The 27,130-nt window shown below is 50.1% G+C and overlaps 1 protein-coding gene across 3 annotated transcripts in view; it reads left to right on the top strand.

The window, feature by feature from the left end:
- Positions 1-1,351: 1,351 nt before the first annotated feature.
- The window catches only part of PPFIBP2 (PPFIA binding protein 2), a 142,862-nt gene continuing 117,083 nt past the window's right edge, over positions 1,352-27,130 (top strand). The window contains exon 1 of one of the 3 annotated variants that reach the window (XM_043580544.1): positions 1,352-1,720. The gene's annotated coding sequence lies outside the window, so the exon portion shown is untranslated. Of the gene's footprint in view, positions 1,721-22,342; positions 22,439-27,130 lie in introns of those variants that run through there. The other 2 variants (XM_043580546.1, XM_043580545.1) reach the window with 2 other exon arrangements.

Raw genomic sequence — 27,130 nt, forward strand, 5'->3', positions numbered from 1 at the left:
AAGCCCACCCCCCCCCCCCCCGCCAGCAACATGGTTCTAGACTGTGAATAAGCTTGAGAACCAGTGACTTACACCATTTTTAAAGGTAATTTTAAAAAAGTAATTGTATAATTCAGAGAGCAGATTAGCATTTTCTAGGGACTGAGGCTAGGGCAGTGTGTCCACTGGGGCAATAACATGTGGGATTTGGAAACACCCATGAACTCATGTGAACTATAGCGCCTAGGTCTACAAAAGCCTCTGCTGCTATTTTAAGGAAGTGAAAGAGAACTGAAGGGTGTCCTGCTGTAACACAACTCTTGTGGGCCCCAGCCTTCCTCTGCTGGCTTTGCCTTTAGTCTGCTTCTGGCCAGGTTCCGGCAGTGACCAGAGTCTCATATTTGCAGGGTGGCTTCAGTTCTGTTCACATGTAAAAGCCTTCTGGGCACACTGGTAATTTCAGACCACCAGGGTAATTTGAAAAAAAAAGATGTGTCTTACGGAGTTTGTCCAGCCTGTAGAAATGTAGATAAAAACTGAGGCCAGGGCTGTAGTAACTCCTGCCAGACCTCGGGACTATGCCAGAGTGTGCAGTGTAGATGCCATCTGCGGCCCAAAGGGATTTTAATCAGCTGAACTGAGCAACTGGTCCTGGGAGGCCCAGGCAAGGCAACAACCTAGCAGCACAACCAAAGGGGATTCAGGCCATACAGTAGGGGAAGGTGTTGGACTAAGTCCCCAGGGCCCAGTCCCGCCTTGATTCCAGAATTCATTCCTGTGGTCAGAAGTCGCCAAAGCTCTTGGCCCTATGGAACCCCACCTTGGTGCTGAGCACAGAGAAGTAAGTGCTTCTTGTCCTTAGCTGTTCACAAGACAAGGCGCAAAGTGTCTTTAGTCGGGGCTGACCACTAGGGGGACCTCCACGCCAGGTCGCGGGGTTCGAGTGCAGCCGGACTCCAGTGGGACGCAGAGCCTTCCAGACGGGTTGATCAGAGACAGGGAATGAGGCTGCCTTCAGGCCAACCTCAACTTGGACTGGATCCTACGGGTCCGGAAAGTCCGGACACCCAAAGTGTTGCTACTCTGGGTGTGCCTCCAATCGGTTTTTCCGTGGCTTCTCTCTTTGCAACTCTAGATACAAATTGCTTTTCTGCTTCCTCGTTTTCATTTCCTACGGCCGGGGAATGAATGGTGCTGAAGGGCTGAAGAAGCCCAGGGGACAGGCAGCACCAGAGCCAGGAACCGCCCGTCGGTGTCTCCGGGACCGGAAGGGTGCAGGGCGGGGAGGCAACAGGAGCGGGGCGGGGCTCACGGGGGCGTGGTCTGAGGGAGGCGGGGCTTGTAGCACCGTCCAGGGGGCGGGGCCACGGCTGGGCTGACTAGGCGAAGGCAGGTTCGAAAGGGCGGAGTTGACGAGGCCGGTCCCCAAGGACAGGGAACCGGTGGCGGACCGGTCCCTGCGGACCGCCGCGGAGCCCGAGAAGGAAGGGGAGTGGAGGGGCGGTCCCAGGGGAAGGAGGGCGGGGAGAAGCGGGGGCTCCGGGACGAGCCTCCTGTGGGTCCCGCCCCCGTCACGTGGGCTCCAGACCCGGCCGCTGCCGCTCGGTCCGCTGGTTGGTCGGTCAGTTGGTCGGTGGGTCAGTGGCCTGCAGCTCGGTTCTCGGCTCTCATGTTCGGAGGTGGGAGGGACACGGGAGCGGCCCTCACACCTGAGCCGCCCGGAGAGGAGCCCAGCACCCAGGTCAGTGGGCTGTCCCCACGCCCCAGGTCCCCTGCGCGTTCCGGGCCGGGAGCCCCCCGCGGGTACATTGCCTAGGTAACCGAAAGCCCCCAGATTCAAGAACCACTCGAGGAGTGGGGGTCAGTGCCAGTTAGGGCCCCAGAGTGGGTCCCAGATGCGAGGGCAGGAACCCTCTTCCTCTTCTCTGGCCAGAAGACTGGGAGGAGGGTGTAACTCCCGAGGAGGATTTGCTTCGAATTTTCACCCAACCCTGCCTGGGATCCATGGACAATCCGCGCCCCTGCAGGTGCCAGCATGGCCCTGGAGATGCGCTGGATGGTCATTCACTTCAGTTTTGTGCGGTATGTCACCGAAGCATCAGAGTAACTAGAGAGCACAAGGGGGGGGGGGGTGGTCAGGCAGCTTAGTGTCTCTTTGCCCAAGCATATCTGTTCAGTGTGGTCAGATGCAACGCCTCGACTGAGACTAACTCTATACTCTAATTGCAAAAATGCAACATGCCATCAAAGTCTCAAGCCACTGCAGTCCTAGGAGACTGCCAGATGGGGATGGTCCTACTTAAAAGTGGGCTTCTCCTCTCCCTCATGACATCCCAACTCCAGACCCGCAGTTTTTCTTCAAATGAAAATAAGATTATGTATTTAAAAGCTAGAATTTCCAAAGTTTGTGTAGGATTGAAACAGGTATTCTAACTAGTGTTTAATCCTCTTAAAAAACAAACACAGAGTGTTGTAGTTTGCTTTCAGAGCAGCTGGATATTTGGTATCGGTGGGTCCCCCTTTGCATATTTTGGTCTACTTCCTATCTTTCTCTCCACTTGTCTCTTTCCTTTCCCAGTTACTTAATTGATTATAATACAAATCGGAAGTGTTTCCAAATTGTATGTTGCATTTTGTGAAGTTAAATGCCCAACTACAGGAAGGTAGTTGGCTGTGCACAAAATTCATCTTCAAGATGTTCAGTCTTTGATTATTGTTTGTATCTGGAAAACAAAATATTATTTGATTTCGAGATTATTTCTCTCTTGGGGTTGGAAAGCAGACCATTAGTATTCTGCTTAAATTCATATTTAAACAACTATGAAGTGGGAGATGAGAGAGATTAGTGCATTTCTTACTGCATTCATACATGATTTTATTCATACATTTATTATTATTATTCTTACTTAGAAATTAGATGATGTGCCAGTTATTAGCTTATTGCTACTGGGGGGGGGGTGACAAACTGAGAATCATGGTCTCTTCTTTACTGGGGTAGCTATGGCAGGTGCACTGGTTTTAAGACTATGCACTGGTTTTAAGTACAATGACAAATGCCCTGAAGGAGGGAAGAGCAAAGAGTTGTGGGAATTCCTGTCTTTCACCTGAGCAGGGAAGGAAGATCTGGGATAATTTCAAGAAAGGGGTGATGTGTGTGATCCATCTCGGAGGATTTCTCCTGGGCGTCTCCAGGCAGAGGTGGGTAGAGCATGACCTGGGCTGAGATCTGTGTAGGCAGGGCAAGCACCAGCTAGTCATGAGAAGTGGCAAGTGGTCTAACTGGACTCCCAGAGCAAGTGCTAGACAATAAAGCTGGTGACAAGGATGAAACATGGCCCCAGTGGGCCGTGAAAGCCAGGTGCAGAAGTCTGGACTTAGAAAGCATGGAGCCAGTGACAGGTTTTAATCAAGGGATTGACTGTGAGCTTCTCAAAGTCCAGGACCTTGGCCCTTGACCCTCCCAACCCCTAGCCAGACAGAGAGAAAATCCAGTAAATATTTGTGGAATGAATGGTCAGGCAACCCTTTGGAGCTGAGCTTCTCAACCTTTAACAAGCTTAAGAATCACGAGGGGGGTCTTAATTCAAATGCAGATTCTGATTCCTACCTAGGTCAGGGGTGGAACCTGATCTGCCTTTCTAACACATTCCAGGGTGGTGCTCTTCACTATCTATGGCAAGGATTAAGGACCTTGGTTTGCAAACCTGGGGAGCTTTTAAACTGTTTGGATGAAGTGGGTCTGGGATGGTGTTCCCAAGTTCCCCCAAGGGTGATGCTGCTGAAGGCCAAGGTGGAGCCTGCTCTAGCTCACTGTGGCTGTGGCAAGGAGTGAGCAGAGGGGAAAGACCCTGGGATGGAGGGACCAGTTAGGACATTGAAAATCCACCAGCATAGAAGCAGTGAGGCCTTCTATTGGGCCTGAGTGGGACAGGTGGGAGAGACTTTGGAAAGATAGAATCTGTGGGCCAGGGGGCCAGGGAGTATGTGGTATCTGTCTTCAGACTGACTGGACTGCTTCCAGCAGTGAGGATAGGGGAATGATTCCGAGACAATTCAGCTTTGGAGAAGAATGGCATGCCCTTTAGGCTCTACCATTTGACATAATAACATTTGGAAGTTGGTTTTAACGTGGATGTCAGAATTTTTTTTTTTTTTCTGAAATACAAACCTGTTCATGACTTCCCTGCTTAGAATCCTCTGGCTGATCCCCTCTTGCAAAATATAAGGAGGAAAAGCTAATATGAATGCAACTAATGAGGTATCTAGACATTTATTAAGTTCCCAGACTGTGCACTCCCATTCGAGAGGCGACACTTGGGTGGGGGGAGATGTGACATTGTCACCACTTGGTGCGGGCACAACTAGGCTGAAGCTTTTGGCAGCTTTGTTTTTTTCTGGAGTCACTATTTTTCCTGCTTCCTCTTTGTGGTGGTTCCACTTTATGTTTCCTGGCATCAGTCTTTGGTTTCAACACTTGCTGGCATCTAGGTGTCTCGGTTTTCAAAGAGCCCACAGGTGGTTTCAGAAAGGTGGGCTATATCCCTTAAAGACTCTGAGAGCCAGGTCTCCTTAGCCCTTGCAGAGCTTCAAGACACCCATTCTTATCTCTGACCCACTCAGTAAATAATCTGGGAGATGCAATCTGTTTAGCTTCAAACCCAGATCTCCTCAAGGCCTTGCGATTTTCCAGGGGGCTGCTAACACAGCTTTGTCTTCAGGAAATTTAAGATTTTTACTTAGTGCTCCTAGGTAATTCTTACTTTGGTGCTCCTCTATAATTCTTGCTTTCATTTCCTCTGTCTGTCACGTATGCCCTTATGCACACAGAGAACTGACTCTTCACTGTACACCATGCTCTTAATCACCATGTTCCATGTCATGTAGTCATTTGGCCCTGTAACGTATCTGTGGATGGAAGGTCTGCACAAGATGGGATAGGTTGCCTCCCTGATAGGATAAAGTATAACATCCTTCTTTGGCCTTCCAGGCTCTGCAAAGGCTGGCAATAATTTAGCTCGCCAGCTGTATCTCCACTGTTCCCCAAACCGAGTAGCTCAAGAGATCCTATCTTTTGTGCCTCTCTGTCTTTGCATGCACTATTTGCTCTTCTTGGAAAGCTTTTTGTCTGCCCCGTGAGCTGAACGGACTCTTATTAACTTCAGGATGCAGATCAAACTCTTGAAGCACCTCTCCTCCCCCCACCTCCAAGTCACTTTTACTCTTCTCTCTAGTACATACATGTAGCATCAACTGGAGAACTGCGCTATGGTCCTGAGGTGCCTTATTGGCGTGTCTCTGTCCACACCCACTCCAGACTCTTGTGTGCAGCCCTACATCTAGCAGATGTCCAGGAAGAGTTTGTGATAAACATGGGCCTGGAGCTGGCTGGTTTTGCAATGTCTGCTTCAGTAAAAGGGGAAAAGAGTAGGCTATTCTGCACAGGTGATGAGGGAAGAAACAAGAACAGAACCTGAAAGACTGGGACAAGCCCAGTGAGGAGTGTCCCACATGGCTAGAGTCAGAGGGTGGAGTGGGGAGGGGACACTGGGAGAGGTGAGACTGCAGTCTTAGGCTGGGGAGAGGTCAGGGAAGGCCTTGAGTATTGAAGCTAAGGAATTGACATTTTCTTCTCATGATATTGAAGGCCTTTTGGTGTGGAAAACACGTGGTGAACTCTCTGCTTTCAGGAGGATTCAGGGCTGAAAAGGGCAGGTTGCAGGACCAAGGAGCAACTTCCTGTGAGAATATGCTCTTGGAATAACCCATAGAGGTAGCTTAGGGTGTAAATCAAGGCAATGGCAATAGAGATGGAGAGTGAGTGATCTTGTCCAGAAATCCTGCAGGATTTGGTGACTGACTGGATTTGAGGGAGAGGGAAAGGCATCAAATTGGACACTGACACTTTGTGCTAATGTGCTGGGAGAAGAACGAGGCATTGTTAGTAGCATGAGAGCAAGGAGGAGATTCTTGGAAGGGGGAAGGGAAACGAGGATGGTTGATTCCTTTTGGAATCAGAAGAGAGCCTTGAGTAGTTTCTCATGTCACACACACACACACACACACACACACACACACTCACATACACACACACACACACACACACACACACACACACACGAATGGTGAAGCTACCCAAAGGAACCTATGCAGGGTCACCTGCTGCTGGTGGCAGAAGCCAGGCCTCCTGGCCCTGTGGCCTGGACCTCTTTGTAGCACTGTGAGTTGGCCAGAGAAGAGCTGCCAGAGGTCCAGATGGAGATTCCATTAGGCAGTGAAAAATGGGAAAAAGACCAGGTTTAGGGTGAATTCAGTCTGCAGAGCAGCTAAAGCTGGAATCTTAGAGGTCAAGAATTCAGAAGGGAGTCTGTTGGTAGCCATTGCCAATGGGGGTTTGAAGGCTCATGCATCCTCCTTTCTGTCCTATGGCCTACTATATGTGGGCTGATGGAAAGTAGGGAGTGTTTTATGGTATGGACACTCATACTTGTTAGTGCTCCATGTTGGTACATGTGTATCGAATGGTTTTTCTGGGAATACAACCACCAATCTGTCAGTTCTGTGGAAAGATGTATTCCAAAACCCACACACTTTTGCTCCACCCCCCCGACAAAGTTTAGGGACGCATCCAATCAGTCCCGAGAAGTGGCCTGTGCAGTGTTGGAGTGGGGGGTGGTGGGTGGCACCCATCTGGGGAAGGCATCCAGCCTTAGGGACCTCGTTCCTCCAAGCAGAGGCCTGTGAGTAGGGCCAGTGTCAGGGGGCCAGATGGATGGGGGAGGGCCATAGCTGTCAGGGGAGGGGAGAAGACCTTATCTAGAATCTGACTGATGCCTGGAGACTCAGTGACCCTGAGGCTGGATTTCCTCTCCTCCTCCTCTCTCCCTTCCACACCTTTCTGTCTGGCCAGGTCCCTCACTCTCCAGCCTCCCAAGGACAGGTCCTGCCTTTGCCATGGCACAGCGTCACCTTAGTTTGCTAAGACAGAGCTGGGCTAATGCATGTCAAACACTTAGATTATTGCCTGGTATGTGGTAATTGCCAAGTGAAAACAAAGACAAGGAAGCCTGGGGTTCAACTTCGAGGGAAAACTTGTCAAGCCTCCTGGCTCTTTTGAATTATGCAGCTGGATCTCTGGGAAGTTTCTACCTTATCTTGTTTTGATTTTTTGTTTTTGTGCTATTAATTAATTAATTTATTTATTTTTACTGATACTAAAATGGGTGCAGGGCCTTCTCATCCATGGTAAAGAATCAAGGATAGCCATGGATTGCAGACTTGGGACTTGGGTTGTCCAGGAATGACTCAGGAATGACTTATGCAGAGGTGAGTGGGTGGAGGGCCTTCTGACAAATCTCCAAGAACAGATTCTTAACCCAGGTGAGGCTGTTCGGGGGAATTGATGGCAGCCTGGCCTCTCCTCAGGCCTATAGCTGCTGAGCCGGTCTCAGGCGGCTCTGCTTTGGGTATATCTGTTTCTTCCTGGTGATGAGGACAGGCATAAGGAAGGGTTCATACAAAATCCTAGGGTTGATCTCTGTCTGCTCAGGGATAGCCACTGCTTGCTGGTTGCTGGGAGTCTGCTCAGTGGGCATAGTCAGAACTCCTGCCCAGACTCCCAGGTGAAAACATAAATCCACAGTGAGTTGTGTGCATGGTTGGAATGTACCAGTCACATGTAGCTGGGCCTCTCAGCTGGGCAGGGACCACTCTAACTGGGAGGGCCACCCTTATGACTGCACTGCTATCCCAAGAAGTCTTAGCAATCTTCTCCAACCTGCTTCTGGCAGAAAAGCCCAGAAATCTCTGCCAAAAGGAACTCTTAAGGTTGATAAACCATGTGTGTGTGTGTGTGTGTGTGTGTGTGTGTGTGTGTGTGTGAGAGAGAGAGAGAGAGAGAGAGAGAGAGAGAGAGAGAAAGGAAGGAAGGAAGGAAGGAAGGAAGGAAGGAAGGAAGGAAGGGTGGGAAGGAAGAAAGAAAGGAAGGAAGGGAAAGAGAGAGAGAGAAAGAGGTAGTTGTATAGGAGCCAAAGGTCTGTTGTAGGGATTAGGGAAGAGAGGAGGGCAGAGCCACAGCTGAGGCCAGGAACACCAAGAATCAGTTACCTTTGTTTCTTACATGCACTCGTGGCAACTCCACTCTCTTCAGGGGCAACAGTCCTTCTCCCAACACAGGGCCTTGATTCCCCTGAATCAAAGAGGTTTTTGCAGGAATAGCTAGCTGGACACTGCGTGGCTTCACCAAGGCAAAAGAGGTGTCGGCAGACTGGCCCCACGGAAAGCTGCCTCCAGAAGAAGGATATGGGGGGCTTCCGGCTTTGATGGGGTTTACAAAGGGCTTGTCTCATGAGGTGGGTGATATTATTCCCATTTCACGGGAGGCAAATACGTGCCAGAGAAGTGATTTTTTAAAAAAGACCCAGAGTTTTAGATTTAATTTATTGTCCAAATTGGGACACTCGAGAGAGAAAGGAGGCAGACAAATGCTGGGTGGGGTCCTGGGGTGACAGGACTATCTTGGGTGTACCAGGGATGTGGTGTCGAACTCCAGATTCAGTAAGCAACCAGGTCAGGTAAGGGGGGGTGGGGGTGGTGGTGGCTGGAGGACTGGAGAGAGAGGATTGCAGTAGGGGGAGGGGAGACGTTAGAACTTGAATTTGGACGGGAAAGGAAGATTCTTCTTAATTCAACATTTTACCAAAGAAAAGGAATAGTTCTTGGCTCTGACACCTGACCTTGACTGGATGTCATGAAAAAGTTTTATTACATAAGCTCTTCCTGTGACCAGCCAAGACATCTGGTTCTTCTATGCAGTGCCGCTCACCCGGTAACAACAACAACCACCCTGTGCGTCCGTCTAGGTTTTCGCCGCGCCAGCTCACTGGAACTGCATAGTGCCTCGGGCGGGGATTATTGTCCTGCTTCTGGAGATGAGGAAACTGACTCCTGCCTATCCCCCTCCTTCCAGCATGGCGGGCAGCAGGTGTTCTCCACCATGAGGACCTGGCCTCCCTGATCTCCGAGGTCCCTGCTAGCTCTAGAGTATGGACTTTGAACCAGACAGGCCTCCCTTTAAATCCCCCTTAAATCCCCCTGTACACAGATTTTCTGTTGCTGCTTTGAGCTTTAAGTTCCTCATCTGTTAAATGGGAACAATAATAAGCCTATTTCATTTGGTTCTTGTGATGATGAAATGAGAGGATGCACTTACCGTGTTGCCTGTGGTGCTTGGCTCATCCCATGTCATCCTCTTCTCAGGAAGCCCGGAAAAAACTACATTGTCAAGAAGAGTGATTTATATCATCTAGTGGGCTTATTCTGAAACTTTGGAGCAAGTAGCGTTCTCTGGGCCTCTAGGTGTGACACGGAAGGGGCAGCCCTGGTGAAGGTGAGCAGGGAGTCCATAAGGCAGAAGTACATGGCAGCCTGGTTTCAGATGGCTGGTCACCCATGTATAGGATGAAAGCAGCAGAGAAAGCTGAGCACCCAAACCAGCTCTGTGAGATGTGGCATGTGGCAGGGAGGTGCAGAGTCCTGCCTGCAGACTCCAAAAATCAATGGTGTGAGTTTCCTACCTGACCATGTGGAAAAGCCCATATAGGTTGCCTTAGCCTGGTTGCATTAATAGAAGTCCTGGCTTTAGACCTTGCTAGAAGATCATCCCACTAGCCTGCACTGGCCAAGGCTGGACACACCACACTCTGGGAGTAGGTGGAGGAGGGATGCTCTCTGCTGCAAAGCTGGAGTCTGTGCTCTGCAAGGTTTGAAAGGACTTGAGAACTGACAGGAAGACACCAGGGCCATGACTGATTTTCAGGTCGGACCTATCTTGTTGTGTGTTGCTCAGAGGGCAGAGTTGGGAGTCCATGGTGGTGATGGGAGAGAGAATTAGAGAAGAGGCAGATTTCATTTCACACTGATGTAAGAAATTCCACAGAATTCATGCTGATCTTTAGGGGGAGGCAGCAGTCTTATAGCCTGTGTTGTGGTATGTAAAGAGGGCGTTGTCCAAGCGGTATTGGTTAGAGAGAAGTTTGCAAAATAGTAGGGGAGGCAGATTTGCTGGGAGGTCTAACTAAGAGAACAGCAGGACTGTGGGGGATAGTTGGCTTCTGAGCAGAGATGAGTTGCAGCAAACGCAGGGTGGGATGAAGGCGGGAGGCCAGGAGGGGGTGGCTGCAAACTCTGCAGGACTTTCTCTGTCCCAAGCCACAGGCCAAAGTCCTGCCCTGTAACAGGGTTTGGGAGAAAAGCTTTGTGGCCTGAAACTCTGAAGCTGTGACCCCAAAGAAGTGATTAGACTCTGTGCATTCTCTGTTCCTGCCTACCTTGGCTCAGCCACCTATCCGGGGCTCGAAGTTTCTTACAGACTCATGGTCACGCCTTGAAGATTTTGAGAACACAGCATCCTGGCATCTGAAGAACCTGGGCCATGTGGTCTGAGGCACTAGCTCACAGCATCCAAGAGGGGATGGCAGGTATAGGAAGGAGACATCCAGGAAGGCACTGGGCACGACACTGGGAAGTCTGACTGTCTGTCTGCAGCCTGGGCTGCAGAGCGAGCTTCCAGCCCTAAAAGGAGCCGGGGAAGGGCTGTGGGCAGCAGGGCCTTATTCAAGCAGGCTGAGGTTTTGGGTGGGGTGTATGGGCGGAGGATGGAGAGTGTTGTGGTTAAGCAACGTGGATGCCTGTGGGGCACGCTATCCTGGCCTGGTTGGCAAGGAGGGAGGCCAGGGACGCCCTAAAGTCAGAACTGGCCCACTGGATCTAAGGAAAGTCCCCCTTTCAGGAGCAGAGGTAGAGCATAATTCTAAGTACTCTGGAGGCAATAAACTTGTGACCTCATTTATTATTTCAGGCACTGAATGATTTTTGACCATCCTCTATGCTGAGGACTGGGATGATGGGAACATGAGAGGAGTGAGACATGTCCTCTGCTTGGATAGCACTTAAGGAGTGTACTCCTTTCTCAAAACAGGCAATAATGACCAAACCACAGAGAGAACATTCAGAGAAAGAAGCGTTTGGGGTACCTGGCTTGCTGAGGAAGTGGCATTTGAGATGTGTCTGGAAGGAAAGATGGGGAACAGAGACTCCCCTTCCTCTGGGTGAAGGGCATTTCTGGCTCAGGGAACAGCAATGCACAAAGGAAGGTGTGGGGATGGTGAATTAAGGGGCGGTTGCAGACAACAGCCAGGGGTTTGCTTTGGCTACAACTGAGGAATGGGGTTATATGGGTAACTGGGATTGGAAATCCTCATTTATTAAGTCCCCGCCGGGCGTCAGGGACCGAGCACAGAGCCATCTGTGCTGATGTACATCTCACGGGGGCCTCTCAGGGCTTTCACCCAGCAGGAAAAGTGGCTTTCCTAAGGTTCCCTAACTGGCAAGAGGCTGAAATAAGACTTACACCTGGTCTACCTGATCCTCAAACCCATGTTTTTTCCACTCTATCTTGCCACCATGTTGAGAGGTCAGATTATTCAGAGTCTTAAATTTACCATGAAGATCCAATTCTTCATGTTGAGGTGGGAAGATGGTCAGTCTGCACGTGTCGGATGACATTAACCTGTGAGAAGCACTTGGTGGACGTGACCAGATTGTTAAGGATACACAGCCAGCCCCAATAAGTATATATGTACACACACAAAGACCTATTTGGAAGTAAGTCTCTAAAATAGTAGGAAGTTGCATAGTTCCGTGGTGCCATAGAAACTGTTACTTCCTGAGCACCATAGGCAATTGCTGATTTCCTGGCTGGATTCCTCCCACTCTATAAAGTACATGAGAATGGGGCAAGATAACCTGGAATCTAATCTAATTTCTACAAAAAGCCTCTTGGCTTAGCTACTTTATCATTAGTGACAAGTTGCCTACAACCCACCTCATCTGTTGGAGACCCCAAGGTGTCAGCCGTAAAGGGATAGGTAAGATGGCGCTCTGGATTGGGTTGGAAGGTGGGGTGAGGGACTAGAGTCGGAGAAACCTCGGCAGTAACCCAGGTAGGGGTGTGGGGGTGGAGAGAGGCCAACACTGTTCAGTAAACTGGCTGGGAGCCTGCCTGTGCAGGGGTGTCGAGTGGGGGCTGGGGTGCCTGTGTGAAAGGAGAGCACCGTTTCCACCAAGCGTGTTCAGGCTCTGAGCAGGTGGGCGCTGGTGGTGGCTGCCTGCTGAAGTTGGGCTCCTTCCTTATCCTGTATGCTATAGAGCCAGCCAGTCCTTATTGCTGATTGTGCCTGTCTACCCAGGGCCCCATCCTCTCTGTTCAGCTTGGCCGTATAGCCGGAGCTCAGAACCCAGATCCAGCCACAGCCTCTTCTTTAGGGTGGACCCGGGGTCCTTCGGGCTGCCCAATGGGACGCTTCCCCTCAGCCTGGAAAGAAAGCCTGAGAAGACCACCTTAGGGAGGCTGGGTGCAGATTGGGTAATATCTGGGCTGCAGAGACTCGGGATCTCATGTTAACAGGAGACTTCAGGTGGGACAGTGCCCTCCCTCTGTGTCCTGCCTACTAATCAGGCACTTTGAAAACTGTTAAGGGCTGCTCCAGGGTCATGAATCTAGTCCTCAAACATCATGGTTATTTGTATTTGAAAGAGAATTTTATTTTATTTTATTTTTTACTTTTTTTAACGTTTATTTTTTATTTTTTTAAATATGAAATTTATTGTAAAAACCACATAATTTTCAAGAGAGAGCAAGAGAGGGGAGGGGCAGAGAAAGAGAGAGACACACAGAATCTGAAGCAGGCTCCAGGCTGTGAGGTGTCAGCACAGAGCCCAATGTGGGGCTTGAACTCACGAGATGTGAGATCATGACCTGCGCTGAAGTCAGACACTTAACTGACTAGGCCACCCAGGTGCCCCTGAAAGAGAATTTTAAATAAATCTAGCAACAGTTGAATGAGGGATGGCGTGAGAAGGCTTCCACAGGCTACATGAGACCCACGTCTTGTTGCATCACTGTCACACACCGCGTATGGCAACCTTTCCTAAGTAATCCCAGGAGCAATTGCCCGTTTGGCCATAGATAGGTGTTCTGTGAGAGTGTGATGTCCACAGGGAGCAACTGTGAGGCCTCTCGGCCACCAGGACAACTTGACCATCTTCTGTCAAAGCCACCTCTGAATTAAATGGGCTCTCCTGACACCAGTGCCCAGGGCCAGGGACCTCCCGCTCCATGAATGTGGTCAGGACATGGCCCTTCCTGCCCCCAACCCCAGGAGCCCAGCTTCAGCTTCAGCCTCCATGTTTGGGGTCTCCCAAATCCATCTCCCGGCTGTGACTTCTCTGCCAGGTGCCTGCCTGGCCCATGAACAACATAAACCCTGCCTGCTCACTGTCCCAAAGTGAGGTGCCTGAGAGACCCTGGTGGAATGGCTGAGAAAGCTGCCAAGGGGCTCTAAGAGTAAGCACAAGATCAGTGGGACACTTTCTGCTCTGGAAGACTTGGTGGCCTGGACCTTTCTGTCCAATACTGCTAGAGAATCACAGAAAGTTTGGAGCACGTGTGCTGTGTTTGTAGCCCCAGGGTCTGCCTAACTGGGGGCTGGCTCCAGGGAATTTGGTAACTTCTCAAAGGGAGTCAGTGTCATGTATTTTTTCCCCTAACCCTAGCAGTTAGGGCCTGATAAAAGGTCTTGGCCAAGTCCATCTTCTGGAATAGTGCACTTAGGGACATGTTCTCTGAGAGGAGAGAGGCAACGTGTTGCAAATCTACTGGGCCGGGCACTGAGCGGGGTGGTTTACTCTGTCCTCTCTCGTAACCCTCTGACCAGCCCTGTGTGAGGCAGGTATTATTATCTCCGTTACATAGTAACCCGAGAGGTTAATATCTATTACCCAAGATCAAAAACTAACCCAGCTCTAAGGAGCAAAGCCAGGATTTAAACGCAAGTCTGACTGCAAAGCTTGGACTCATTCTACTGCCTCCCCCTGCTCCGCTCCTTCCTCAGGGGCATGGGAAGGAGTGCAGGAGCTCGGAGTTTGGAACAGGGGTGGCAGGGGGCAGGAGGGATCTCCTGTTGGTACTTCCTTCCCCTGCTGTGGGTCCTTTCTACCCTTTCACTATGAATCTGAGAAACTGCTGGGGGATCTCCCATGGGAAATAGCCCTGATCTATGGACAAGAAGTGAGAAATATGGAGAGAGGCCCCCAGGAGCAATTGCAGATGCTCCCACCACCCGGGGATCAGACCGACTGACTTCCAGGAGTGAGACCTCTTGGGCACCGGGAGAAGGGAATTCTCTAGCTGGCTTGTCTTTGGTCTGCAGGAGTATGTGTGCAATGGCAGATTCCTGGATCACTTTTCTCAGGAAAACACCCACATCACTCTGGCCTAAGTGCTGTCAGGGGCAAATGTCTTGTGATAGGTGAGCTGAGATTAGTGCCCTGGGCCTTGCCCTCCTTCCCCCCATCACATGCTGGAGTTGTTGAATTGGGTTGAAGAGGAGACAGACAGCTGGGCCCAGGGCACTTAGCTCCTTGAATGCAGCTTAAGAGCCAGTCAGCTGCCACGTCTCAGAGTTTCCTCCTTGAAGCCCAACAAAGTCTGGCCTTGATCCCTGGTCATGTCCCATTTGGAGCTGACTTGCAAAGATAGATAAAGGACTATGAGGAACTGTCCCTACCTGGATGTTGTTTAAGTCTTCCTCAGACTGACAGGGATGGGGAACAGGGCCCCACATCTCTGGAGAGGAGGCCCTGTGTCCGCAGGTTAGTGTGTCCGGGATCAGACCGGGGCGGGTCCTAGTTTGTTAGCCCTGCCATAACAACACACACAGATTAGCTGGACTAAATGACAGAAATGTGTTGTTTCTCAGGCGGGAGGCTGGAAGTCCAAGATCAAGGTGTCGGTGGGCTTGGTTTCCTCTGAGGCCTCTGTCTTTGACTTGTAAATGGTCATCTCCCTGTGTCCTCACATGGTCTTCCCTCTGTACCCATCTGTGTCCTTATGAGAACACCAGTCATGTTGGATTAGGGTCCACCCCCATGACCTCGTTTTAACTTAATTATCTCTTTAAAGAGTATGCTTCTAAAGATAGTCACCTTCTAAGGTACTGGGTGTTGGGACTTCAACATACGAATTTGGGGAGGGGGATACGCTTTGGCCTATGACAGGATGTTTCCCAAATCCTCAGTGAACAAGCCTCCGTGTCCTGGTGAGGTAAGAGAGGCAGTCACTGCCGGTCCTGCCGAGGCACCAGGAGAGGAAGGTAGGCCCAACGCAGTCAGTGCAGGAGGCTTGATTGGCCTTGTCCAAAGGCTCAGCCCCGAAAAGTCCAGGCCAGGCAGTTCCCTTGTAGTCTAGGCTCTCTAGCAGCAGTGGGTTCTGTGTGTCGTCTTCATCTGCCTCCCATGTGGTCCTCAGGCCTCCAGTGAAGACAGAGCTGCTAATACCCTACTAATGAAAACCCTCCAGCCCAGGCCTACAGAGGAAGCCCCTTTCTCCCGACAGAGGCGGGAGCCAGGCTGTCCTTGCCAGTGCACACAGCCTGCCTTTAGGGAAATTCCCTGGTCTCTTACTGGTCTAAACGTTTTCCTCCCCAGTGCAAAAAGAAAACTGTTGCATCGATTCAAAATTAAACTGATTGACAAGTGTTGAAATGAAGCCTCAAAAGACAGAATAAACTTTGATTAATCCAGTTAGTATTTACCTAAAGCCTGCCAAATTCTGGGGTCTGTGCTCCCCCCGAGCCAGCTTGGGAGGCACATAGGAGGTAGCCAGCTACAGGCTACAGTTATGTATGAGGCCCCTGAACATTCTAGATGATAGAGAAAACTCGCCAATTCAGATCTGTTTTTTTTTTTCTTGTTGCTTAGCATTGTAAAATAATAGAATAAGTGGAAATGCCTGGTTTTATCATCTGTTAGGGGAAGTTACGTTCTCTTCTCCCGTCAGTCCTGTGGAAATCTACCTGCATTCACCACTTGTCCCTAGGTTGTGCCAGGGCCAAGCACGGTCAAGTCATTCTTACAGCAGAGCTCCTTCACCTCTGAAGATTAGTCCACGAAGAGGGGGTCTCGTGTACAAAGAAAGTGAGAGGGGAGAGGCTGCCATGGACGACTCCCCACCTTTATTCAGAAAGGTGGCCAAGCTCGCTCGTGCTCTTTCTCACATGCCCCTCCTCCTTTTGCCCTCCACTCAGTGCACACGCCTAACATCTCTCATCAGCTAGCATATACTGAGTGTCTACCTGTGTGTTGGGTTCACGGCTGGGCTCCAAGGATGGGAACGTGAATAGAACATACTCCTTGCTCTCAAGCATTTTAATTTAGAAGAGGAGACAGACATATCGAGGACTTGGACAACCAGAGCCATAAGCAAGTTGATGCAGGTGAGTACCAAGTATGGCAGAAGCAGAGAGGAAGAGCCAGCCAGCACCTTCAGGCACTGGGGGGTGATGGTGTCAGGAAAGGCTTCCTTGGGTCGGTACATTTGGATAAGGTCTTAGAATGGGTGAGATTTAAAAGTATAGCTGGAGAAAAGCACCCCAAACAGAGGAATAGGGAAATCCTTCAGTTATTTAGGGAGTAGGAACTGGCTCAGTGGGGTTGAACTAAGAGTGTGGTGAGAAGTGCAGCTGGGAAGGTGGATCTTATAAGAGGGCTTAGATGGCTGAGCTAAGGAATACAGCTTTGTTCCTGAAGCAATGGGGAACCATGAAGGGTTTGGGAGCAGAGGAGTAATGCCTTGGGAAAGGTGGGTTGGAGAAGAGTCGTCCAGAAGTAGGAAGCCTAGAGGAGGCAGCTTTGGCAATCAGGGAGAGAGTGGAGGCAGGGTGGAGAGATGATAAGGGTCTGAAGGAGAGTGAGCTGAGTGAGCCTTTGGTCATTTGGTCGGGTGTTAGGATCTACAGAGAGCCTGAATGGCACTGTACAAGAAGTGCCATTTGTGTCACTAGGAATTGAGGTTCAAACCCCAGTTCTGGTTCTCTTGATCCCCAGCAAGGAAAGGTGGAATCCTGTGCCCCCCTCTGGAGAAGCTCAGATCCCTAAGTGCTGGATTTAAAAAACAAACAAACAAACAAACAAACAAACAAACAAACAGGAAACCTTTGTTATAAAAAAAATTCAAACACACACAAAAGTAGAAAAAATCATATAATGAATCAATTTACTTATCAACTAGCTTCAACCATAAGCCCTTGCTGGTTATATTTTTAGGGGATATTTTTTGTGATGAAGCTTCTTGAAAGTATTCATGTTGAGGCTACATTTAAAGCATTTCTCTGAGTCTGTCTATCATTAGGTTGAGGCACTGAAATGACTTGATGTCTGTTTGTTCTGGTCTCTGCTGAGAAAATTGACAAGACTAATCTATAAACTAAATAGCAATGAAGTAATTCACTCTGGCGGGCATTGCCCAGTGGCCACAGCACAAACACCTGTCCTCCTAGACTGCCCTCCTGGCATTTCCCACGGGTGGATTACAGGGTCATCTGCAGGTTGCTGGGGATCCAGGCTCCCTGACAGAGGGCACTGTGTGGATGGTAGGGGTCACCCAAGCTGCTGTGGGGCCTCCTTGCTAGTGACGAGTACTCATACCTCCAGAGATGATGTACTGGTCACCAGTGTGCCATACAGACCAACACAGACCAGTCCTTCTATGGCCACTGCCACTTCATCCTTCACTGAGTGACCCAGGTTGGTGCGCGTTTGATAATTATTTGTACTGCGTAAGCACTGTCTGGTTTTAGCACCAACTGAAAAATCAGACAGATGGAGACTAACATATCAGCTCTGGGGCTAATAAAGATGTTGAGAATGGCCAGCAGGGTTCCCAGTGCATCCCTTTCCTTACCCGGCATATCTACCTAGGCCAGAGATCTGGAACAAGGCAGCTCTGGAAAAAGAGAGGGAAGGGTGGGGGTTCCTTCCCCCCATTCCCTCAATCAGATACTTAGCGGTCCAAGAAAGAGGATGTCAGCCCCTGTTGGATATCCCTATGGCAACATGAAACAACCAAAATGGAAGTGTGAGCAAGTTGTGGGTCAGCAGAGATGCTCTTAGACAAGTAGGGGTAGGGATGCTGTCATAAAGGAAGGAGAATCACCTTGAAGAATTAGTTTCGATGGTAGAGACTAGAGAAGTGACCATTAGTTTGAGGGGACGGCATGAGAAAGACACTGCAAAATGAGGCCTTCCTATGGCTGGAGTATCAAGAAATCAGAAAGGTACAGTTGGAAGTGGCCAGGCTTGGCGAGGAAGTGCTGCAGAGTGGTTAAGAATATGACCTTGGAGTTGTACTGCCCGGGTTCAATCCCATCTCCACTGCTTCCAGGATGTGTGATTTGAGCAGTCGTTTAACCTCTGCAAGTTTCAGTTTCCTTGTCTGTAAAATTTGGATAACAATAGTTTATAAATATTGAGGAATGAGACACACATAAATATTTAGCTCGGTGCAGAATGAGTGTTTAAGAAATGGCAGCCGTTAGTATTACCATCATGTGTCCAGGACAATTTGGGGTAAGCTAACAGATGCTTAGATGCCAGACTCATGAGCTTGGATTGCTGTGGGAGAGGCCAGGTGAGAGGAGGCCCTCCAAGGCCTAGGTTCAGACACCTGAACACAGCTGGGCCTGCTGTGGGAGGGATGATATGGAGCAGCGCCTCCCTGCCCAGAGCAATCCACAGGGGCCTGTCTGCTGTTTGAAGGCAAGGGCGGGTCACAGGGGAACGCATAGTGTGCAGGTCAAGCAGGCCAGGAGCTACCAAGAGAGAGCAGGACCATGCTGAGAGAGTTTCTGATCATGCTCAATCTCTGGGGCTGCTAAGAAATAGCCAGAAAGCTGAAGAGCATTTGAATGCTTTGGTCTGGAGCTTACAAAAGTAGTTTAGTGTTACGAGTTGTGAATATGGAGGTGAAGTATGGATTGTCCAGGGAGAGACTGTAGAAGAAACAGGAAGAGAGCTGAGCACAGGGACAGTGAGTGGAAGCTGAGACATAGGACATTTAGTGAAGGAAGAGGATCTGGAAGAACCCAGAGAGCTTTTTGTCCCCGATGCCAAAGGAGGAGAGCATCTCATGGGGTTTTGTGTGGATGAGATGCCAAGGAAAGCAATCCTAGCCAACACTGACTGATTGCCCGTCTAAGTGCTTTACTTGTATGAACTCCTGTAACCTTCACAACCACCTTTGAGACAGGTGCTTAAGTTATCCTCATCTGACAGATGAGGAAGCAGAGGCACAGGAGACCCCTGGCCAGGGAGCATTAGAGACGGGGTCTGATCACAGTCCGGCTCTACAGCTCAGCTTGTGCTTTAAGCCCACCCTTTGCTGCCTCTCACAGGAATAAGAATGGATATAGCTTGGGGGGTGGGGGGCAGTAGCATCAAGGCACAAAAATGGAGATCTAATGGCAGCAGGCCTGGAGAGAACAGGAGGAGGTGAGCGCTTTGGTAGTGAAGCCAAGGAGAAACATGAGGTGGTGGCTGAAGGAAGGGTTTTAGGAGAGCAGAGGCTTTGATATTTGTGTGGTCCAGAGGAAGGAGTAGGAGAGGGGACAGAGGCACAGTCAGTGTAGAGAGGACACCACTGAGAGCCTGGGCCACAATGGTACTAGATTAGGGGAGGTCTTAGGAGGCCAGAAGGGGAGTTGAGGGATTAGGTTTCTCACCAAAGAAAGATGTGTGGTAGTTTGCCGAGGTGAGTCTGGTAGGAAGGATGCACCAGATTAAAGATCTAGGTGCAGGAAGATCTGGTGGAGCTGAAGCTCCTGAACTTGCCTTCTCAGGCAGGGGGAGATGGGGTGAGCAGTGACCCGGTGGCATGAGCTGTGGAGGTGGCTGGAGGGAGGTGGGCAGGTGTCAGGGAATGATCTTGTGTGCTGACTGCTGACATACAGCAGGCCCCTGCAGTAGGGGGCCCATCTCTGCTGTCCAGGGGTGCTGAAAGGGGAAATGGAGTCAGAGGAGAGTGTGGGAAGGTTCCTAAGGTGGGCAGTGGAAGGAACAGCCTGCCATGGCCCGGTCCTCGGGGAGGGGGAATTCTGAGTGAGCTTCCCTGAGAAGGTCCTAGCATCCTGCTGCATTATTGCTGGTAAAGGACAGGCAGCTTCCAGGTAGATTCCTTCAGTGACTCCCATTGCCTGATGGGTAAAAGCCAAGTTCGAGAGAGACCACTCATAAGCTGGTCCTGGCCTCATTTGCTGTCATTCTTTCCCAGTCCTCTGGTCACACCAAGCTGTATGCTTTCACGAGCATGCATGCACATGCACGTACACACACCTGTCCCCCAACATACTTTAGGATATGTACACTCCTTACTCTGTTTGCAGTGCGTTCACATTTCTGTGTGTTGCCCATCAGAGATACTACACTTGCTCCCTGAAACTTTCTGGGATTGCCCATACTTGCACTGGTCACTCCTTCCTCCTGCCCCTCACCCTGAACATGCTCAGCTTCCCTCTCCCGGGAGTATACCGGGTGCCGTATTGTTGCATACGTGTCTTTCTGGAATCACAGGGCAATCTATGGTGCCCGGCACCTACCAGCTTCCCCTCGACTGATCCCCACTTGTATGAGTGGGTGACACACTGAGCCTTATTATCCATAAAATGATGAGCAAACGGTCAATTTTCAAAACTCAGCTTCTCTTTGAAAGTACCTTCTGTGTGATATTTTACATGTTGCTTGGTTACTGAGCTAGTGACATTGTAATATTGCCATTAGCACTGAATTGCTATCTGAACTTGATTTTAGGGATGATGGGAATTTCAGGGAAATGATGCTTTTCTTCTCACAAAGGAATACCGTGATGACTTTAAAATTAGACCATTAACTTATCCATTTCTGAAGTCGAAGTTGGTAAAGCCAAAGTTTGTTGGCTCTGCCTTATAGATCCCAGATAGAGGCCCAGTTCTACATGGACCCTTCACATTCTAATTGACGTGGATGAGCGACGAAAGCGTTTTGACCCTTGGAAGATAAAGAAGTAGCATTCATTCATTTCCTCTTAGCATCTACTCCAGGGTTTTATAGATGATGTGGGGCAAATAGTGTTTGTTAAATAGATAAATTGGGATAAATAGATAAAAATATATACATTGATTTTTAGGAGTCATGCATCTTTTATGACAGTTTCCTGTCCCATGTTTTCTTTTTTCAAGTAAAATATGATCTTGTAACAGTTGAAGGGGGTCAGGGCAGTGCACAGAATCCCCATGAAGACACTGTATGAAGGGGAGAAGTTAGCAGTGTCTTGGCCCCCGGTGTTTTGAGCCCTGTTTGTTTGGACATGGAAGCCAGCTTCCTGTCTCCCAGCCTTCACTGCTCTGAGCAAGTCTGCAGGACAAGGCAGTATGGTGGGGACAGCAAGCAGGGACTTAGGTGACAGACACACTGGACTCCATGCAAGGACTTTCAGCAGCCATGTGACCTCAGCCAGTGTCTTAACATCTTTATGTCTTAGTTGCCTCTTTTGTAAAACGGGGCTGATAATTATAATACATCCCGCACAGGATGGCCAGGAAGATTAAATGAGGAAATGAGGATGGAGTCTTTTCACAGGGGCTGCTCCTTCTGGCACAGGCAGCTTTTTACACACAGGTGGAAACCGCACAGGCAGGAGGTAGCGTGCCATCATCTGATGCCCTGTGGATGGTGGTAGTGGCAGGGCAGGCAGAGAGATCTCCGAGCATGTGAGGTGTTGTGGCTGCGGCGTGGTCCTTCACATCCCAGCCTGGAAGTGGATGCTCATTTGTGTCTACTCCCCAGACTTGGTGTTTCTGAGACTCTCAGAAGGAAGCGAGAGAACCTTCCGCCCGAGTTCTCTAAGTGGCTGCAGTGAGCCCCACTGTAGTGAAGACACAGACGTATTTGTTGTAAACACAGTGTTAAGAGGCACATTGATGGGGGCTTGGTGATACTCTGTCCCCTGGACACCGTCTGGCTCCCCAGCTCCTTCTTCCCAAAGGCAGAGGTTCGGGCCTGGCTGCCTGCCCCTCGATCCCTCTCCTACTTGGAGTGTCTGCATTGCTTGTCTTCGGAGATCTGCCCGGACGGACTCTTCTCCTCAGGCCTGGGTTGAGGCCCATGGCCCTGGTCACTGAGATTGCTGTGGGCTCTTCACTACAAGCCCTTGGTTGGGGAAAAGGACCAGCTTGGGGGCAGAATGTTAAGAGCAGAAATGGGTGGTGAGAACAGCCAGAGGAAGGTGAAGCAAGTGTTTAAAAATATTAAGCAAAGACCTGGAAGGAAACCCAACATCAGCTCTTCAGTGTTCCCGAAGCCCAGAAGGTCAGATGTGCTGCTTGGGTGTGAGCCACGACACCCTCACGCTCTCTCATACCCGTTTCCTGGCCAGACCCCGTGCTCCTCCTTCTGGGCTGGGATCCTGTGTCTCATGCTCATATCTTTGAGGGTGCTTCTTCTCTTAAAAAGCTTGCCATTCCCAGCAAGAGGGAGGATGTCGGCCCTGCTCCTGAGTCCCGGGGACACCTGAGCTGGGAGGAAGTCCCTGGAGGTGAGGTGTCTGCACCTGATGCTACTCACTGCATTCTTCTGAGGAGGGAGTTGAGCTCTGTGGCCTAGTCCCTTGCTACGATTGTGTGTTGGTGGGAGAGTTTTTTTGGGGTCACGGAGCCTTGCTTGACGGGCTGTGGTTTGATGAGAAGGGCTTGAGCTCTTTGGGTAAGAGCTTAAGTAGAAGCATCTGGGTTTGGATGTGCCAAAGGAGGCTGCTGGAGGAGCAGTGACATGTGACAGGAGTTGGGCCGGGTTTTCAATGGAAGGGCCAGAAAGAAAAAGGACTCCTTCCAGCAGGTTCGGTGGAGCTGGGCTCCAGCACAAATGTTCTTAGGGATCTTTTGGAACTGGCCCCGCAGGGAGTGGCTGGGAATGCCCAGTGCACACAGCTCACTAACCTGGCACAGCGGGAAAGAGACGCTTAGCAAGAAATACTGCCTTTGTCCCCCGCTGGCCCCAGCACTGCCAGCCTGTGCCTCAGCTTAGCGCCCCGTGAGCGGTTCTGGCACACCTCAGCCCCCCGGCCTCAGCTTAACTGGCTGACTAAACACAGCAGCCTGATCTGGGATATTTAGGTGGGAATGAGAAGCCTCTGTGAGAAAAATATGTTTGAAGCTGAAAGCATCAAACAAATGTTTGCTATCAGGCATGACTGATACTGTGATTAGACCAGTGCAAGTTAAGTGGCTTTTTCTACCTTCAAAGGCTTTCTTCTATTTCTCCTGTGCAGTTTTTCTTAGGCTACTTCAGCTTCTATTCATTGACAAAAGAAATCAAGGCCCCGCCTCTTCGCTTTTATTAGACTCCGATATTCACTGATGGCATTCCGTAATTCTGATGGCAGCTTCCTCGGCATCCTGGCCCCTCTGTCCTGCTCCAACCCCTCTCTTGTGACAGGACGTCTCTGTGTCCCCTGATCTCTCCTGATGGAAAGTCAATGCCTGTGGCCTTGTCCTTCAGTCGTGATACAAAGCCAGTGTCTGCAGGGCCCTGCCGTTGCCCTGAGGCCATGCATGCTGCTTTACTGCATCGGCAGGCCCTTCCCTCTGGGGACAAAGTCCTCCAGACTGGACAGAACCTCAGGCCTCAGGGCCTCCCGGGGCCCCTGTCACCCACAGGAGCCTCTCAACTTCCGGTTTAGACCAGTGACCTCTTCATTTTTTCCATTTTCTCCTTTTTGGAATGGGAATGTCTATCCACACATGCTCTGAGCCAGGTCCAGGGCTGAACTCTGGGCTTTGGAGACTGGCCCTGCCCTCAAAAAACTTAACATTCAGATGAAGTAGTCGCACATATGAGTAGCCAGTGCTCTAGAGAGTTCCAGGCACTGTCCAGGAAGTCTGTCATGGGCATGAAGAGGGGTACTGAGTTGGAGCAGTCATTTCATGGGGGGGATGGGAGGGGATCCCTAGAATGATGATGTTGGAGCTGGACCTTGAATGAGGAGTAGGAACTGATCAGGGGGAAGGGAGGTCTTGGGCTAAAACGTTGCATGTTGGCGGGGGTGGGGGGAGCTCACAGCAAAAGCAGGTGGGGTGAAATGGTTAGTGCTCGGGGCCAATGGGGCCAAGTGCGGCTGAGAGAATTATTGTTGCTGTGGTTGTGAACACCCAGCTTTATGCAAAGGACTTCTACACACATTATCTCCCTGACTCTCTGTAACCTCACAATGTGTATATTTTCGCCTGCCCTTTGTAAATAGGGAAAACGAACCTCAGTGATGTTGAGGAAGTTGTCCAAGGACCTAGCCCATGACAAGAAGAACGTGGGCCCAAATGCAGCCTGACTAGAGAGCGAATGCTCTTGACTACCTCATGGGTTCTTCACTTTGTCTCTGGGGTACGAGCTGGTGAACGGTTGTACAGGTGCTGGAGTGCCTTGGTTAGGTTTGTGAAATAGACCCATGCTCTTGGCAGCAGGGTGGAGCATGAGGGCTGTGTGGGGGTGAGGCTGTAGGCAGGCAAGGCAGTCAGAAAGCCATTGTGGTCGTTCAGACGGGAGATGATATGTGGCCTGAAGCAGGGTGGAAGATGAGGGGACAGATGTGAGAGCGGGTGATGAGGGAGACTTTGCTGGATGTGGGTGAGAAGCCAGAAGGCCCCGGGAAACTCCCAGGTTTCTGGCTTGGCAACTGTGGTGGCATCACCAAAGTGGGTGGGGGAGCATACTGGGGAAGACCATCTTTTGGGGCCCACCAAGTGTGAGGGTGTGGAGAGGGAGGTGGGCATCAACTATGTGGGGGGGGGGGCGCTGCACCTGGCTTTAGTTTCCTACTGACAATGAATAGTTGTGAATCTGTGGGAGTGTCCTCAGGGTTTACTGAAGGCAGGGGGGGGGGTGCCCTCAGGGGCTGAGACACAGGGAAGAGTTGCAGGGGAGATGGCTGTGCGCTGCTGTTTTCCTCCTTTTCCTAAAAAAATAAAGAGATGAGGAGACCACCTTTAGGTGGGTAGGATCAAGTTTGGTTTCCTGGAGGAATTATCTTGAAGAGAAGATGGGAATTTAGCAAAGAAAGCTGCTGGGTTGGATATAAAGCAGGAAAGCAACTGGAGCAGTCAATTAACCTACAATTAGAATCCGTCCACTGAGGACAACACATTTGGTTGGGATGGGTGGAGGTTTGCCTGAGGGCTAGGATGGAAGTTAAAGTTGCAACCCAGTAGGTTGAGTCCACATGGTAAAGGGCATGAAGTGTAGGGGCTGATTGATGGTGAGCCTCCGAGACTTTTCTAAGCAGAAAAGTGCCTGAGCTGTGTTTGCATCCTCTCATTGGCTCCTCAGCTTTTTTCTCCTTTTAAGTGTATTTATTTATTTTTGAGAGAGCCGGAGAGAATGAGCAGGGGTGGGGCAGAGAGAGAGAATCCCAAGCAGGCTTTGGTCAGCACAAAGCCTGATGCAGGACTCAAACCCATAAATCGCCAGATCATGATCTGAGTCGAAACCAAGAGTTGGACGCTCAACTGACTGAGCGACCCAGGTGCCCCTCGGATTTTTTCAGTATCAGAATCACCAGAGGAGCTAGGTCAGGTTACAAAGGTCAGGGCTCTGTGCTTGACTGGCTCTCCAGGTGACTCTGATGAACACCAGTGTTTGAGGACCACTGAGTTAGGTGAATCTTCAGTGCAAGGTGGGTGGACAGGGGTGCCTGGAGGCAGGCAGCCAGTTAGGAGGCTCTTGTAAGAGTCTAGGGTGAGGTAATGCGGGGACAGGTGAGGCTGTGGGAGCAGATGAGATCACCAGCAGTGAGCACTGGGCAAGAAGACGGTTTCTGGTCTGACTCAGCAGCACTTGGCTCCCCTGATTGCTTCCTTCTCCATCCTGAACCCTCTCTTTGGCTTCTAGGGCAGCACTTTCTCAATTCTCCTGGCTGCTCCCCCTTAGTCCCCTTTGTTGGTTCTTCTTCCTGATGGCTGCGTTGTAGTGTTCCAGAGAGTTCTGGGGCCTCTTGCTTTTCTTTTCCCTTTTCATTCTTCCTTCCTTCCTTCCTTTCTCCCTCCCTTCCTTCTTTCCTTTCCTTTCCTTTCCTTTCCTTTCCTTTCCTTTCCTTTCCTTTCCTTTCCTTTCCTTTCCTTTCCTTTCCTCTCTGTCTCTGTCTCTGTCTCTTTCTCTGCACTACTTAGGTTACTTCATGCAGTTGTTTTAAATTCCATATCCGTACACATGGCTCCCAAATTCTCTCCAGCCAAACTTCCCTCCCAACATCAGACTCATATTTCCAGATGTGTTACTCAGTTTATCTTCCTAGGTGTCCTTAGGCATCTTAAACTGAACATTTCCAAAACCAGTCTCCTGATGACCCCTTCCCCTGCCTCAATTGTTTCTTCTGCAGTCCCTCCAACTCTCCCAGAGACTCAGGGCAAAAACCTTATAGTAATTCTGATTCCTCTCTCCCATGTCCACTCCATCAGTATAGCTTACCAGCTTTGCCTTCAACATATATCAAGAATGAGAACATTTACCACCATTATTCTGGTCCAAGCTACCTTCATCTCATGCCTGGTTTTCCTGTGTTCACTGATGCACTGCACCCCCACCACCCCTGTTCATTTTCAGCCATAGTGTTCCTTTTTAACAAGGTATGTTAGATCCTCCTGTGCTCAAAACCCTCCAGTGGGTTCCCGTTTCAGAGGCAAAGTGGAAGAACGGTGTGCATCCTCAGGCAAGCTGCCTAATTTTTTGCTCATCAGCAAAGTGAGAGGATTCCTAAGTGGCACGTGGGGATTACGTGAGACCGTGTTGGAGAAACTCCCAGCAAGTAGCTAACAGACACCTGCCCGAGAGGAGGAAGGAGCATGGAGTCTCTACTCTCTGCCAGGCGCACTGCACATATTACTTTTTAAGTGTTTTGATTTTGATCACTACTATACATCTACACAATTTAAACAGTGAAATAATTGTATACGATTTGTTAACACAGCTGTTGTCTCCCTGCCTACCCAACCCCATTGCCCTTCCTCAGAAGCAGCCACTTTACATTTCTTAGTATTTTTATCTATATTGCTGGGGGAAAAAATGCTTGTTCTGCTGCTTTATTAATTGTTTTCAGTTGTCATTATCTAGTGACTTCTGAGTGCCCACTCCAGGAGGTGAGGAATCTGCTCCCTTTCCAGTCCCACCTCCACTGCCCACAACCACTTTTCATCTCTCCCCCGACCCCATGCTGCCCCTGCAGTTCCGGTTAGATTGCTAT

Source organism: Prionailurus bengalensis, chromosome D1 (genome assembly GCF_016509475.1).
Source record: "Prionailurus bengalensis isolate Pbe53 chromosome D1, Fcat_Pben_1.1_paternal_pri, whole genome shotgun sequence".
NCBI classification, from domain to species: domain Eukaryota; kingdom Metazoa; phylum Chordata; class Mammalia; order Carnivora; family Felidae; genus Prionailurus; species Prionailurus bengalensis.